This window comes from Oncorhynchus gorbuscha, linkage group LG18 (genome assembly GCF_021184085.1).
Source record: "Oncorhynchus gorbuscha isolate QuinsamMale2020 ecotype Even-year linkage group LG18, OgorEven_v1.0, whole genome shotgun sequence".
In the NCBI taxonomy this organism is placed as follows: Eukaryota; Metazoa; Chordata; class Actinopteri; order Salmoniformes; family Salmonidae; genus Oncorhynchus; species Oncorhynchus gorbuscha.
Window position 1 is genome coordinate 4,937,638 of NC_060190.1, and position 16,844 is coordinate 4,954,481.

At 47.6% G+C, this 16,844-nt stretch overlaps 1 pseudogene; it reads right to left on the reverse strand.

Annotated features, from left to right (window-relative positions):
• Window positions 1–7,496: 7,496 nt before the first annotated feature.
• Window positions 7,497–15,408, reverse strand: LOC124003170 (annotated as a pseudogene).
• Between the last annotated feature and the right edge of the window lie 1,436 nt (window positions 15,409–16,844).

Genomic DNA, 16,844 nt, shown 5'->3' on the forward strand with positions numbered 1-16,844 from the left:
CTAGACCAGTTAGATAGAGGTGGTGTTATCATCCCACACTACACTAGACCAGTTAGATAGAGGTGGTGTTATCATCCCACACTACACTAGACCAGTTAGATAGAGGTGGTGTTATCATCCCACACTACACTAGACCAGTTAGATAGAGGTGGTGTTATCATCCCACACTACACTAGACCAGTTAGATAGAGGTGGTGTTATCATCCCCCACTAGACCAGTTAGATAGAGGTGGTGTTATCATCCCCCACTACACTAGATAGAGGTGGTGTTATCATCCCCCACTACACTAGACCAGTTAGATAGAGGTGGTGTTATCATCCCCCACTACACTAGACCAGTTAGATAGAGGTGGTGTTATCATCCCCCACTACACTAGACCAGTTAGATAGAGGTGGTGTTATCATCCCACACTACACTAGACCAGTTAGATAGAGGTGGTGTTATCATCCCACACTACACTAGACCAGTTAGATAGAGGTGGTGTTATCATCCCACACTACACTAGACCAGTTAGATAGAGGTGGTGTTATCATCCCACACTACACTAGACCAGTTAGATAGAGGTGGTGTTATCATCCCACACTACACTAGACCAGTTAGATAGAGGTGGTGTTATCATCCCACACTACACTAGACCAGTTAGATAGAGGTGGTGTTATCATCCCACACTACACTAGACCAGTTAGATAGAGGTGGTGTTATCATCCCACACTACACTAGACCAGTTAGATAGAGGTGGTGTTATCATCCCACACTACACTAGACCAGTTAGGTAGAGGTGGTGTTATCATCCCACACTACACTAGACCAGTTAGGTAGAGGTGGTGTTATCATCCCACACTACACTAGACCAGTTAGATAGAGGTGGTGTTATCATCCCCCACTACACTAGACCAGTTAGATAGAGGTGGTGTTATCATCCCACACTACACTAGACCAGTTAGATAGAGGTGGTGTTATCATCCCACACTACAGTAGACCAGTTAGATAGAGGTGGTGTTATCATCCCACACTAGACCAGTTAGATAGAGGTGGTGTTATCATCCCCCACTACACTAGACCAGTTAGATAGAGGTGGTGTTATCATCCCACACTACACCAGTTAGATAGAGGTGGTGTTATCATCCCCCACTAGACCAGTTAGATAGAGGTGGTGTTATCATCCCACACTACACCAGACCAGTTCGGTAGAGGTGGTGTTATCATCCCACACTAGACCAGTTAGATAGAGGTGGTGTTATCATCCCACACTACACCAGACCAGTTCGGTAGAGGTGGTGTTATCATCCCACACTACACCAGACCAGTTCGGTAGAGGTGGTGTGTTATTTTGGTCACAGCTGGGCTGTTAGCCTGGACCTATCTCTTTATTCTTGATGTATTTATAGTCAAGTTGACTGTAAACACTTTCTAATTTACAGAAACAACCTGGGTAATAGTAACAGGGGATAGGAGAGGGGAGAAATGAGCCAATTGGAAGCTGGGGATGATTAGGTGACCGTGACGGTACGAGGGCCAGATTGGAACAGAGCCTGCAGTAAAATGGCCATTCTCATTCTACTTCCCCTTGATGACCTAAGAGAATTTAGGAGATTTGGAAAACCGACAGGATCCAGATTCAGGGTTAAAATCAATGTCGTTCTATTCCTGGTACAGTAGATATTGTATTATCTTTGTTCATTTATTTGTTTGAATCTGAGGTTGTAACCAAACTCACAGTTTATTTCCGGAATGTATGTCTGCGTTCCAAATGGGGGTGGGGTCTCGAGTGGCACAGCAGTCTAAGGCACTGCATCTCAGTGCTCGAGGTGTCACTGCAGACCCTGGTTTGATCCCGGGCTGTATCACACCCGGACGTGATCGGGAGTCCCATAGGGTGGTGCAGCGTCGTCCGGGTTTTGAGGTGGGGAGGCCGGGGTAGGCCGTCATTGTACATAAGAATTTGTTCTTAACTGACTTTCCTAGTTAAATAAAGGTACAAAATAATAATAATCCTATTCCATACAGTTGAAGTCTGAAGTTTACATAAACCTTAGCCAAATACATTTCAACTCAGTTTTTCACAATTCCTGATTTAAATCCTAGTTAAAATGACCTGCCTTAGGTCAGTTAGGATTACTACTCTTTTTAAAGAATGTGAAATGTCAGAATAATAGTAGAGAGAATTATTTATTTCAACTTTCATCACATTCCCAGTGGGTCAGGAGTTTACATACACTCAATTAGTATTTGGTAGCATTGCCTTTAAATTGTTTAACTTGGGTCAAACGTTTCGGGTAGCCTTCCACAAGCTTCCCACAATAAGTTGGGTGAATTTTGTCCCATTCCTCCTGACAGAGCTGGTGTAACTGAGTCAGGTTTGTAGGCCTCCTTGCTCGCACATGGTTTTTCAGTTCTGCCCACAAATGTTCTATGGGATTTGAGGTCAGGGCTTTGTGACGGCCACTCCAATACCATGACTTTGTTGTCCTAAAGTAATTTTGCCACAACTTTGGAAGTATGCTTAGGGTCATTGTCCATTTTATTTTTCCAGGTAAGTTGACTGAGAACACGTTCTCATTTGCAGCAACGACCTGGGGAATAGTTACAGGGGAGAGGAGGGGGATGAATGAGCCAATTGTAACCTGGGGATTATTAGGTGACCGTGATGGTTTGAGGGCCAGATTGGGAATTTAGCCAGGACACCGGGTTAACACCCCTACTCTTACGATAAGTGCCATGGGATCTTTAATGACCTGAGAGTCAGGACACCCATTTAATGTTCCATCCGAAAGACAGCACCCTACACAGGGCAGTGTCCCCAATCACTGCCCTGGGGCATTGTGATATTTTTTTAAACCATAGGAAAGAGTGCCTCCTACTGGCCCAACACCACTTCCTGCAGCATCTGGTCTTCCATCCAGGGACTGACCAGGACCAACTCTGCTTAGCTTCAGAAACAAGACAGCAGTGGTATGCAGGGTGGTATGCTGCTGGCCCATTTGGAAGACACATTTGTGTCCAAGCTTTAACTTCCTGACGGATGTCTTGAGATGTTGCTTCAATATATCCACATAATTTTCTTTCCTCATGAAGCCATCTGTTTTGTAAAGTGCACCAGTCCCTCGTGCAACAAAGCACCCCCACAACATGATGCTGCCACCCCCGTGCTTCACGGTTGGGACGGTGTTCTCCAAACATGACGATGGTCATTATGGCCAAACGGTTCAATTTTTGTTTCATCAGACCAGAGGACATTTCTCCAAAAAGTACAATCTTTGTCCCCAAGTGCAGTTGCAAACCGTGGTCTGTCTTTTTTATTGCGGTTTTGGAGCAGTGGCTTCTTCCTTGCTAAGCGGCCTTTCGGGTTATATCGATATAGGACTCCTTTTACTGTGGATATAGATACCTGTACCTGTTTCCTCCAGCATCTACACAAGGTCCTTTGCTGTTGTTCTGGGATTGGTTTGTACTTTTCGCACCAAAGTATGTTCATCTCTAGGAGACAGAACGCGTCTCCTTCCTGATCGGTATGACGGATGCGTGGTCCCATGGTTTTTATACTTGCGTACTATTGTTTGTACAGATGAACGTGGTACCTTAAGGCATTTGGAAATGGCCCCCAAGGATGAACCAGACTTGTGGAGGTCTACAATAATTTTTTCTGAGGTCTTGGCTGATTTCTTTAGAGGCACTGAGTTTGAAGGTAGGCCTTAAAATACATCCACAGGTACACCTCCAATTGACTCAAATGATGTCAAATTGCTTCTAAAGCCATGGCCTTATTTTCTGGAATTTTCCAAGCTGTTTAAAGGCAGTCAACTTAGTGTATGTAAACTTCTGACCCACTGGAATTGTGATGCAGTGAATTATAAGTGAAATAATCTGTCTGTAAACAGTCGTTGGAAAAATGACTTGTGTCATGTCCTAACTGACTTGCCTTAACTATAGTTTGTTAACAAGAAATTTGTGGAGTGGTTGAAAAACAAGTTTTAATGACTCCAACCTAAGTGTATGTAAACTTCCGACTCCAACTATACACATATATATATATATGTATATAGTGCACTACCTGACCAGGTCCCATAGTGCACTATGTAGGGAATAGGATGCTATTTGAGACACATCCTATCTCACTAAAATCAATCATTCTTTATCTCTGTCTCGGACTAGGATATGACATCGTCAAAATGCCTCAGTGTTTTGTTTACCACCACAAGGGTTCCGTCTATTGCAGAGGCAGGGCATCACCACGGTAACATCACAGAGAGCTAGGGCTGGGCTCTAGTCAGCCTCGTCAAGAGTCTGCATGATCAAGCACCATGATCTGTCTATGCAATCGGGACTGTAGGGAGAGATGGAGAGATTGGAGGAAGCAGGGGAAAGAGGGAGAGAGAAGGAAGCGGGAGAGGGAGTAAGAGAGAGAATGAATGAATGAGATACAGAGAGACACACAGAAAGAGGAAGAAGAGAGAGAGAGGGATAGAGAAGGAAGAGGGGAGGGAGAGTGAAAGAGGGAGAAGGACAGGAGATGGAGAGAGAAGGAAGAGGGGAGGGAGAGAGAAGGAAGAGGGGAGGGAGAGTGAAAGAGAGGGAGAAGGACAGGAGATGGAGAGAGAAGGAAGAGGGGAGGGAGAGAGAAGGAAGAGGGGAGGGAGAGTGAAAGAGAGGGAGAGTGAAAGAGAGGGAGAAGGAAAGGAGATGGAGAGAGAAGGAAGAGGGGAGGGAGAGAGAAGGAATAGGGGGAGGGAGAGTGAAAGAGAGGGAGAATGACAGGAGATGGAGAGAGAAGGAAGGGAGATAAACGAGCCAGGGGAGTAAACTACATTTAGTTAAGTTACATTCTCCTGAGGATAAAAAAGGGAACACACACACACAGTGTTGTTGTAGATTCCCTTCCCTTTATCTCTAAAGACTCAGTGACCTAACTTGAACGCAGCTCCCCTCCTCCCTCATCGCCCCTTTCTCTCTTCTTCCTCTCCTCCCCTCTCCTCCACCCCTTCCTCCCCTCGCTCTCGTTACCATGGCAACGTGGGCGGCACATTTCTGCTCGAGCAATCAAGTGACCTTTTTTTACCAGACCTTAGCAAGAGAGAGAGAGAAAGAGAGAGGGACAGAGGGGAGGGAGATGGAGAGAGAAGGATGCAGTAGAGAAGGCAAGGGAGAGAGAGAGAGAGAGAGAGAGGGACCGAGGGGAGGGAGATGGAGAGAGAAGGATGCAGTAGAGAAGGTAAGGGAGAGAGAGAGAGAGAGAGAGAGAGAGAGAGGGACCGAGGGGAGGGGGACGGAGAGAGAAGGATGCAGTAGAGAAGGCAAGGGAGAGAAACCGAAAGAGAGGAAGAGAGAGAGAGAGAGAGAGAGAGAGAGAGAGAGAGAGAGAGAGAGAGGGACCGAGGGATGGGGGACGGAGAGAGAAGGATGCAGTAGAGAAGGTAAGGGAGAGTGAGAGAGAGAGGGACCGAGGGGAGGGGGACGGAGAGAGAAGGATGCAGTAGAGAAGGCAAGGGAGAGAGAGAGAGAGAGAGGGACTGAGGGGAGGGGGACGGAGAGAGAAGGATGCAGTAGAGAAGGCAAGGGAGAGAGAGAGAGAGAGAGAGAGAGAGAGAGAGAGAGAGAGAGAGAGAGAGAGAGAGAGAGAGAGGGACCGAGGGGAGGGAGATGGAGAGAGAAGGATGCAGTAGAGAAGGCAAGGGAGAGAGAGAGAGAGAGGGACCGAGGGGAGGGAGATGGAGAGAGAAGGATGCAGTAGAGAAGACAAGGGAGAGAGAAAGAGAGAGGGACCGAGGGGAGGGAGATGGAGAGAGAAGGATGCAGTAGAGAAGGCAAGGGAGAGAGAAAGAGAGAGGGACCGAGGGGAGGGAGACGGAGAGAGGATGCAGTAGAGAAGGCAAGGGAGAGAGAAAGAGAGAGGGACCGAGGGGAGGGAGACGGAGAGAGAAGGATGCAGTAGAGAAGGCAAGGGAGAGAGAGAGAGAGAGAGAGAGGGACCGAGGGGAGGGGGACGGAGAGAGAAGGATGCAGTAGAGAAGGCAAGGGAGAGAGAGAGAGAGAGGGACCGAGGGGAGGGAGATGGAGAGAGAAGGATGCAGTACAGAAGGCAAGGGAGAGAAACCGAAAGAGAGGAAGAGAGAGTCAACCAGTATTTTTTGTTTAAATCTTTGTCTTTATAGGCCACATAGAACAACAATACACCTTCTGCTGTGCTGTACAAAAGGCTATGAAGACGACATCACTTCATCATTCATTCAGAGCTGTCTGTCTGTCTGTCTTGTCACCCAGTTATACACACACACACATATTGTGTTCTGACCTTTCAGGATAGCACACCCCAGTGCACACGTGCGCGCATGCACACAGATTAACACCTAAAAACACACACACACACACACACACACACACACACACACACACACACACACACACACACACACACACACACACACACACACACACACACACACACACACACACACACACACACACACACACACACACACACACACACACACACACAGAGTGTTAGTGGTTTGCAGCAACAGAAGCAGAAGTCCCATTCCATGTGTGTAAAGTTAACTGAGAGTTTCTACAACGATTCAGCCTTTTTTTCTTGTCAGTTCATTTGCAAGCAAGAATATTAACCATAGGAAAGCAATACACTGTAGACTGCACTATATCTAACTCACATATGATGAGAGGAGAACGTGTGTGTGTGTGTGTGTGTGTGTGTGTGTGTGTGTGTGTGTGTGTGTGTGTGTGTGTGTGTGTGTGTGTGTGTGTGTGTGTGTGTGTGTGTGTGTGTGTGTGTGTGTGTGTGTGTGTGTATGTGTGTGTGTGTTAGCAGGGGGTCACTAAAAACACAACAGGAAGGTATCCAACAGTGAGAATTCCGCGACGGGATGAGGGAGTGTCTGTGTCGCTATGACGATATGATGAAGTAAACATCAACAGAAACAAAAATGTAATCTTTTGCTTCCTTTTTCCACAGGTCTGCGATTCGCCTGTTTTGTCCCTCTGCCCCCACCGTACCAACCCAGCATAAAGGCCTGTCTGTCAGTCAGAACTAGGAAAGTAGTAGGTGAGGCTCAGAGGTTGATATAGAGAGTGTTTCTAGGGAGGACTATTTTGTCAGTAGTCAGTGGGCATTTCCCCTCAAAGCTGTTCCAATGTTCCCTTTTACCCAAAAATAAGGACTTGTTGGAGCTTGTGTTAGGTCTCCTTCCAACGTCAGTGTTTTCCTTCCTTCTGTATCCTTCCCCATCAGTGCTAAGGCTTTCCTTCTTTCTGTATCCTTCCCCCTCAGTGCTAAGGCTTTCCTTCCGTCTGTATCCTTCCCCATCAGTGCTAAGGCTTTCCTTCTTTCTGTATCCTTCCCCCTCAGTGCTAAGGCTTTCTTTCCTTCTGCATCCTTCACCCATGAAGAGTGCTAATTTTGTTTCCATGTCCCCCCCTTGTGAGTCCCAGGGGCCCTCCTTCCTTACCCATTCACTTCCTTCAATTCTCCACCCTCCCGAATTCGTTACCCCTCAATCATTTTATCATGTTTGACATACGGGTTCTCCAGAAGGTACAGGTACTTCTCATAATTCTCCAACATATACTTTGGGGCGTACATGTGCTCTTTGGGGTCCGAGGGGGTACTCCTGCACCGATCCATCGAACCAACCCCGTCCGGATCAGGTCCCGGATATAATTTAGATCCCGTTTGTCCTCGTAGTCGCCCCAACGCGGGAAGTCCCCGTTCTGGGCCGAGATCAGCTTAAAATAGATGCCCTCAGGGCTAAAGCACCAAGAACAGTGCCACCCAGCAAAGTGGAAGGGGCTTCCAACGGCCCACTGGACCAGGATGTGACCCGTGTCATTCTCGTACTTCCTGAAACCGGGCATGGTGTAGTATTCCCGGCGCCGGAGACGTATCCCATCGGCATCATAGACGTCTCGGAGCATTCCGACTGTGCACCCCGACACGACCTCCAACGACCCCAGCTAGAACAAGAAGGTGATACTTTATTGAGAAGGAATATATCAAATCAAATCACATGTTATTGGTCTCATACACATGGTTAGCAGATGTTAATGGTCTCATACACATGGTTATCAGATGTTAATGGTCTCATACACATGGTTATCAGATGTTAATGGTCACATACACATGGTTATCAGATGTTAATGGTCTCATACACATGGTTATCAGATGTTAATGGTCTCATACACATGGTTATCAGATGTTAATGGTCTCATACACATGGTTATCAGATGTTAATGGTCTCATACACATGGTTATCAGATGTTAATGGTCACATACACATGGTTATCAGATGTTAATGGTCTCATACACATGGTTATCAGATGTTAATGGTCTCATACACATGGTTAGCAGATGTTAATGGTCACATACACATGGTTATCAGATGTTAATGCGAGTGTAGTGAAATGCTTGTGCTTCTAGTTCCGACCCTGCAGTAATATCTAACAAGTAATCAAACAATTTCACAACAACTACCTTATACACACAAGTGTAAAAGAATGAATAAGAATATGTACATATAAATATATGGATGTGTTTTTATGCACCTAACCCCTCACATACACACACCCAACCCTCACATACACACACCCAACCCCTCACATACACACACCCAACCCTCACATACACACACCCAACCCTCACATACACACACCCAACCCTCACATACACACACCCAACCCCTCACATACACACACCCAACCCCTCACATACACACACCCAACCCTCACATACACACACCCAACCCCTCACATACACACACCCAACCCCCCTCACCCAACCCCTACACACACCCAACCCTCACATACACACACCCAACCCCTCACATACACACACCCAACCCTCACATACACACACCCAACCCCTCACATACACACACCCAACCCTCACATACACACACCCAACCCTCACATACACACACCCAACCCTCACATACACACACCCAACCCTCACATACACACACCCAACCCTCACATACACACACCCAACCCCTCACATACACACACCCAACCCCTCACATACACACACCCAACCCTCACATACACACACCCAACCCTCACATACACACACCCAACCTCTCACATACACACACCCAACCCCTCACATACACACACCCAACCCTCACATACACACACCCAACCCTCACATACACACACCCAACCCCTCAGATACACACACCCAACCCCTCACATACACACACCCAACCCCTCACATACACACACCCAACCCTCACATACACACACCCAACCCTCACATACACACACCCAACCCTCACATACACACACCCAACCCCTCACATACACACACCCAACCCTCACATACACACACCCAACCCCTCACATACACACACCCAACCCTCACATACACACATCCAACCCTCACATACACACACCCAACCCCTCACATACACACACAACCCCTCACATACACACACCCAACCCTCACATACACACACCCAACCCCTCACATACACACACCCAACCCTCACATACACACACCCAACCCCTCACATACGCTCACCAACCCTCACATACACACACCCAACCCTCACATACACACACCTAACCCTCACATACGCTCACCAACCCCTCACATACACACACCCAACCCCTCACATACACACACCTAACCCTCACATACGCTCACCAACCTCTCACATACACACACCCAACCCCTCACATACGCTCACCAACCTCTCACATACACACACCCAACCCTCACATACGCTCACCAACCTCTCACATACACACACCCAACCCCTCACATACACACACCCAACCCCTCACATACACACACCCAACCCTCACATACACACACCCAACCCCTCACATACGCTCACCAACCCTCACATACGCTCACCAACCTCTGACATACACACACCCAACCCTCACATACACACACCCAACCCTCACATACACACACCCAACCCCTCACATACACACACCCAACCTCTCACATACACACACCCAACCCTCACATACGCTCACCAACCTCTCACATACACACACCCAACCCCTCACATACACACACCCAACCCTCACATACACACACCCAACCCCTCACATACACACACCCAACCCCTCACATACACACACCCAACCCTCACATACACACACCCAACCCTCACATACACACACCCAACCCTCACATACGCTCACCAACCCCTCACATACACACACCCAACCCTCACATACACACACCCAACCCCTCACATACACACACCCAACCCCTCGCATACGCTCACCAACCTCTCACATACACACACCCAACCCTCACATACACACACCCAACCCTCACATACACACACCCAACCCCTCACATACACACACCCAGCCGCTCACATACGCTCACCAACCTCTCACATACACACACCCAACCCCTCACATACACACACCCAACCCCTCACATACACACACCCAACCCCTCGCATACGCTCACCAACCTCTCACATACACACACCCAACCCCTCACATACACACACCCAACCCCTCACATACACACACCCAACCCTCACATACACACACCCAGCCGCTCACATACGCTCACCAACCTCTCACATACACACACCCAACCCTCACATACGCTCACCAACCTCTCACATACACACACCCAACCCCTCACATACACACACCCAACCCCTCACATACACACACCCAACCCTCACATACGCTCACCAACCTCTCACATACACACACCCAACCCCTCACATACACACACCCAACCCTCACATACACAACCAACCTCTCACATACACACACCCAACCCCTCACATACACACACCCAACCCCTCACATACACACACCCAACCCCTCACATACGCTCACCAACCTCTCACATACACACACCCAACCCCTCACATACACACACCCAACCCTCACATACGCTCACCAACCTCTCACATACACACACCCAACCCCCACATATACACACCCAACCTCTCACATACACACACCCAACCTCTCACATACACACACCCAACCTCTCACAAACACACACCCAACCCCTCACATACACACACCCAACCCTCACATACACACCCAACCTCTCACATACACACCCAACCTCTCACATACACATACCCAACCCCTCACATACACACACCCAACCCCTCACATACACACACCCAACCCTCACATACACACACCCAACCCCTCACATACACACACCCAACCCCTCACATTAACACACACCCAACCCTCACATTAACACACACCCAACCCTCACATTAACACACACCCAACCCCTCACATTAACCCATACATACACCCAACCCCTCACATTAACACACACCCAACCCCTCACATTAACACACACCCATATACCCAACCTCTCACATTAACACACACCCAACCCCTCACATTAAACACACCCAACCCCTCACATTAACCCATACATACACCCAACCCCTCACATTAAGGGGCGGCAGGTAGCCTAGTGGATAGAGCATTGGACTAGTAACCGAAAGGTTGCAAGATCGAATCCCTGAGCTGACAAGGTAAAATCTGTCATTCTGCCCCTGAACAAGGCAGTTAACCCACTGTTCCTAGACCAGTTAACCCACTGTTCCTAGACCAGTTAACCCACTGTTCCTAGACCAGTTAACCCACTGTTCCTAGACCAGTTAACCCACTGTTCCTAGGCCGCCATTGAAAATAAGAATTTGTTATTAACTGACTTGCCAAGTTAAATAAAGGTCAAATGTAAAAATAAATTAAATTAAGACACACAACCCCTCCGATACATGCACACACATACATGTGGAAAGTATTCAGACACCTTCACTTTTTCCACATTTTGTTACATTACAGCTTTATTCTAAAATTTATTATAAAACATTTTCCTCATCAATCTACACACAAAACAGCATAATGACAAAGCAAAAACACGTTTTTAGAAATGTTTGCAAAAAAAACCCAACAGAAATACCTTATTTACATAAGTATTCAGACCCTTTGCTATGAGACTTGAAATTGAGCTCATGTGCATCCTGTTTCCATTGATCAACCTTGAGAGGTTTCTACAACGTGATTTAAAAAAAATGTATTGATCTTTTATTTTTTTAACCTTTATTTAACTAGGCAAGTCAGTTAAGAACAAATTCTTATTTTCAATGACAGCCTAGGTACAGTGTGTTAACTGCCTTGTTCAGGGGCAGAACGACAGATTTGTACCTTGTCAGCTCAGGGGTTTTGAACTTGCAACCTTCCGGTTACAAGTCCAACAATCTAACCACTAGGCTACCCTGCCACCCCATTGGAGTTCACCTGGGGTAAATTCAATTGATTGGACATGACTTGGAAAGGCACACACCTGTCTATATAAGGTCCCACAGTCGACAGTGGATGTCAGAGCAAAAACCAAGCCATGAGGTCGAAGGAATTGTCTGTAGAGCTCCGAGACAGGATTGTGTTGTTACACAGATCTGGGGAAGTGTACCAACATTCTGCAGTATTGAAGATCCCCAAGAATATAGTGGCCTCCATCATTCTTAAATTGAAGAAGTTTGGAACCAAAAGACTCTTACTAGAGCTGGCCACCCAGCCAAACTGTTCAATCGGGGAAGAAGATCCTTGGTCTGAGAGGTGACCAAGAACCCAATGGTCACTCAGAGCTGCAGAGTTCCTGGAGCTCCTTCCAGAAGGACAACCAGTTCTGCAGCACTCCACCAATCAGGCCTTTATGGTAGATTGGCCAGACAGAAGCCACTTCTCAGTAAAAGGCACATGACAACTTGCTTGGAGTTTGCCAAAAGGCACTTAAAGGACTCTCAGACCATGCGAAACAAGATTCTCTGGTCTGATGAGACCAAGATTGAACTTTCTGGCCTGAATGCCAAGCGTCACATCTGGAGGAAACCTGGCACCATCCCTACGGTGAAGCATAGTGGTGGCAGAATCATGCTGTGGGGATGTTTTTCAGAGGCAAGGACTGGGAGATTAGTCAGGATAGAGAGAAAGATGAACGGAGAAAAGTACAGAGAGATCCTTGATGAAACCTTGGTCCAGGGTGTTCAGGACCTCAGACTGGGACGAAGGTTCACCTTCCAACATGGCAACGACCCTAAGCACAGAGCCAAGACAACGCAGGAGTCTCTGAATGTCCATGAGTGGCCCAGCCAGAGTCCAGACTTGAACCCGATGGAACATCTCTGGAAAGACCTGAAAATAGCTGTGCAGCAACGCTCCCCATCCAACCTGACAGAGCTTGAGAGGATCTGCAGAGAAGAATGGGAGAAACACCCCAAATACAGGTGTGCCAAGCTTGTAGCATCATACCCAATAAGACTCGAGGCTGTAATCGCTGCCAAAGGTGCTTCAGCAAAGTACTGATTAAAGGGTATGAATACTTGTGTAAATGTCACATTTCAGTTTATTTTCTTTGATAGATTTGCTCAAATAAAAATAAAAACAGTTTTTGCTTGGTCATTATTTGGTATTGTGTGTAGATTGACAAGGAACATTATAGAATAAGGTAGTAGTGTAGAAAAAGTAAAGGAGTCTGAATACTTTCCGAATGCACGGTACACACAACCCCTCCGATATATACACACATACACACACCAGTAAGCAGTTTTAGTGGGTTAAGTGATCCTAATAGCCAACCATAGCACTTAACAGGCACTGTATATCGTTTGAGTGGAATCCAATAGAGATCTTATCTTTCTAGAATCTGTCACTAACAACCGTCAAGTCGTCGGCTCAAATCCTGTTCGAATAGATACGATTAAAAACTTGATTACCCATCAAGTTCACACGGGATTGATTTTTTTTTAGGCCTGGTTTGGGATTCGAACCAGCAACCTTCTGTTAACAAGCCCGCCCCTGTGATCTCTAATCCTCTAGGCTACCTGCTTCCAGAAGAACCCGTAGAGCGACTTCCTCATGTGGATGGCGAACGGTTCCGTCCACCCGTCGAACAGCTTGAGGAAAAGAAGTCCCTCACGGGCGGGGATCTCGTCGGCATCGTTGATGACGAAGACGTCGTCGGGGCGTGATCCGGTCACCCTGGCCATGCCGTCGCGGGTCAGGTAGGTACGGAGGTAGTCATCTGCGATCCAGCCGTCCTGGCGCCCGCCGTCGGGAAAGTGGTCTAGGAAAACGTAGAGGATTTTGTGGCGCACGTAGTCGTAGGTTCCGTTCAGGAGGAGACGCAGGAACCTGGAGGGAGGGACAGATACAGACAGTGTGTCAACAGATACGCTTAAACGAGTCTTTCAGGAGAGAGAGACGAAGAGAAGACAGACACACAGACACCCAGAAGGCAAGCCAGCCAGATTGACAGACAGACAGCCAGCCAGCCAGATGGAAAGCCAGCCAGATGGACAGCCAGCCAGATGGACAGCCAAACAGCCAGCCATCACATCATCCTGTCCACTTGTCGAAGTGGTCGTCTCTCTCCGTCGGAGGCAAACAGACACAAAGTCAGCAAGACAGACAGACGCTTATACATCTATGTCCACTCACCGTAGTGGTCGTCTCTCTCCGTAGGCGGTGAAGTTAGACTCACACACCAGGAACAGATCCACAGCCTGGGCCAACTCGTGGAACCTCACGTGGAGAAGATCAAACTCATGGTTCACGTTGATGGCATTGATCACCCTCCTGGGTCTCTCTCTGGGCGTCAGTCTCTCCTTAGTGGGCAGGTTAGAGTGGTAGACCATGGTAGGTACCCCACAGTAGGGCCCGTGCCACCCGGCCGACACACACATTTTACCAGTCGTTTGCCTCCTCGTCCTCTTGATTTGGCCTTGGGAGGCATGGAGGTGCCGGAGGACGACGGATGGAGTGGTTGTTGGTGGGATTGGTTCAGGACCACCAGGGGCTTACGTTGCCCAGGGGAGCCTGCTCGAGATCCTAACCCAGTACCAGTCACAGTAGGCCCCGGGCCGTGCCGCGTCATCCCTGGGGGTGGCGACCTCCGTCCCCTGGCGGAAGCAGAGGGCTCCGGCTTTAGTGCGGACGAAGTAGGAGGTGGGGTCGTCCTGGAGCTGGTGGGTGCGGGTGTGGATGTCGCCCAGGGTTTCTAAGGGGTCCGGGGATGGAGCCTTGGAAGGCACCACCTGGTCATCGATCCCAGCCGAGGCCCTTTCCTCTGGGGCGTAAGGTCTGACAGGGTGGGCTGGGTGGCTGGGGTACCAGGGCTTGAAGTGGAGGTCCTCACCTTCACGCTCCTGAGGAAGACAAGACAAAGAGGGGACTGTTTAGCACTTTACTCGTCCTCACAGATCAATCTAGAGAAACTGTATTAGGCCTCTTTACATTCTGCATTGCTGAAGGGTTACAGATAGAAATGTCATTTCCGATTGGGCCGGATATGCAGTATTTACCATGAATACAGTCTGCTCTATTGCGGGAACATTGCCTTTAATTCTTAGGGATAGGCGTCCCGTCAACAGGGAAATCATGCTAGAACTTAATCAAATCAAATGTAATTTGTCACAAGCACCGAATACGACAGGTGTAGACCTTACTGTGAAATACTTACTTACAAGCCCTTAACCAACAACGCAGTTTTAAGAAAATTATTTGCTAAATAAACTAAAAAGTTACTCAATAAATTAACAATAACGAGGCTATATACAGGGGTACCGGTACTGAGTCAATGTGCGGGTACAGGTTAGTTGAGTTAATTTGTACATGTAGGTAGGGGTAAATTGAATATGTATAGATAATAAACACTGAGTACCAGCAGTGTAAAAACAAAGGGGTGGGGAGGGGGGTTCAATGTAAATAGTCCGGGTGGCCATTTGATGAATTGTTCAGCAGTCGTATGGTTGGGGGTAGATGCTGTTAAAAAAAGAGTCGTGCTTGGCCACGCAGTCGTGGGTGAACAAGGAGTACAGGAGGGGACTAAGCACCCACCCCTGGGGGCGGCCCGTCAGGAAGTCTAGGATCCAGTTGCAGAGGGAGGTGTTAAGTCACAGAGTCCTTAGCTTGGTGATGAGCTTTGTGAGCACTCTAGTGTTAAACGCTGAGCTATACTTACGCAATACGGATTGAATAGAGCTTAGTGTTAACTGCTACTTTGTTGACATCCAATGACTCAGATTCCATTCAACTTTGCTCCTGACATGTAAAAGGAAGAGCCTTAATGTTTGGACTGGAGGTACACTACTGATGATAATGGTGTGTTGACTGGAGGTAAACTACTGATGATAATGGTGTGTTGACTGGAGGTAGACTACTGATGATAATGGTGTGTTGACTGGAGGTAGACTACTGATGATAATGGTGTGTTGACTGGAGGTAAACTACCGATGATAATGGTGTGTTGACTGGAGGTAGACTACCGATGATAATGGTGTGTTGACTGGCGGTACACTTCTGATGATAATGGTGTGTTGACTGGAGGTAGACTACTGATGATAATGGTGTGTTGACTGGAGGTAGACTACTGATGATAATGGTGTGTTGACTGGAGTTGGACTACTGATGATAATGGTGTGTTGACTGGTGGTAGACTACCGATGATAATGGTGTGTTGACTGGAGGTAGACTACTGATGATAATGGTGTATTGACTAGAGGGAAAACTACTGATGATAATGGTGTGTTGACTGGAGGTAGACTACTGATGATAATGGTGGGTTGACTGGAGGTAGACTACTGATGATAATGGTGTGTTGACTGGAGGTAGACTACTGATGATAATGGTGTGTTGACTGGAGGTACACTACTGATGATAATGGTGTGTTGACTGGTGGTAGACTACTGATGATAATGGTGTGTTGACTGGAGACTACTGATGATAATGGTGTGTTGACTGGTGGTAGACTACTGATGATAATGGTGTGTTGACTGGAGGTTGACACTACTGATGATAATGGTGTGTTGACTGGAGG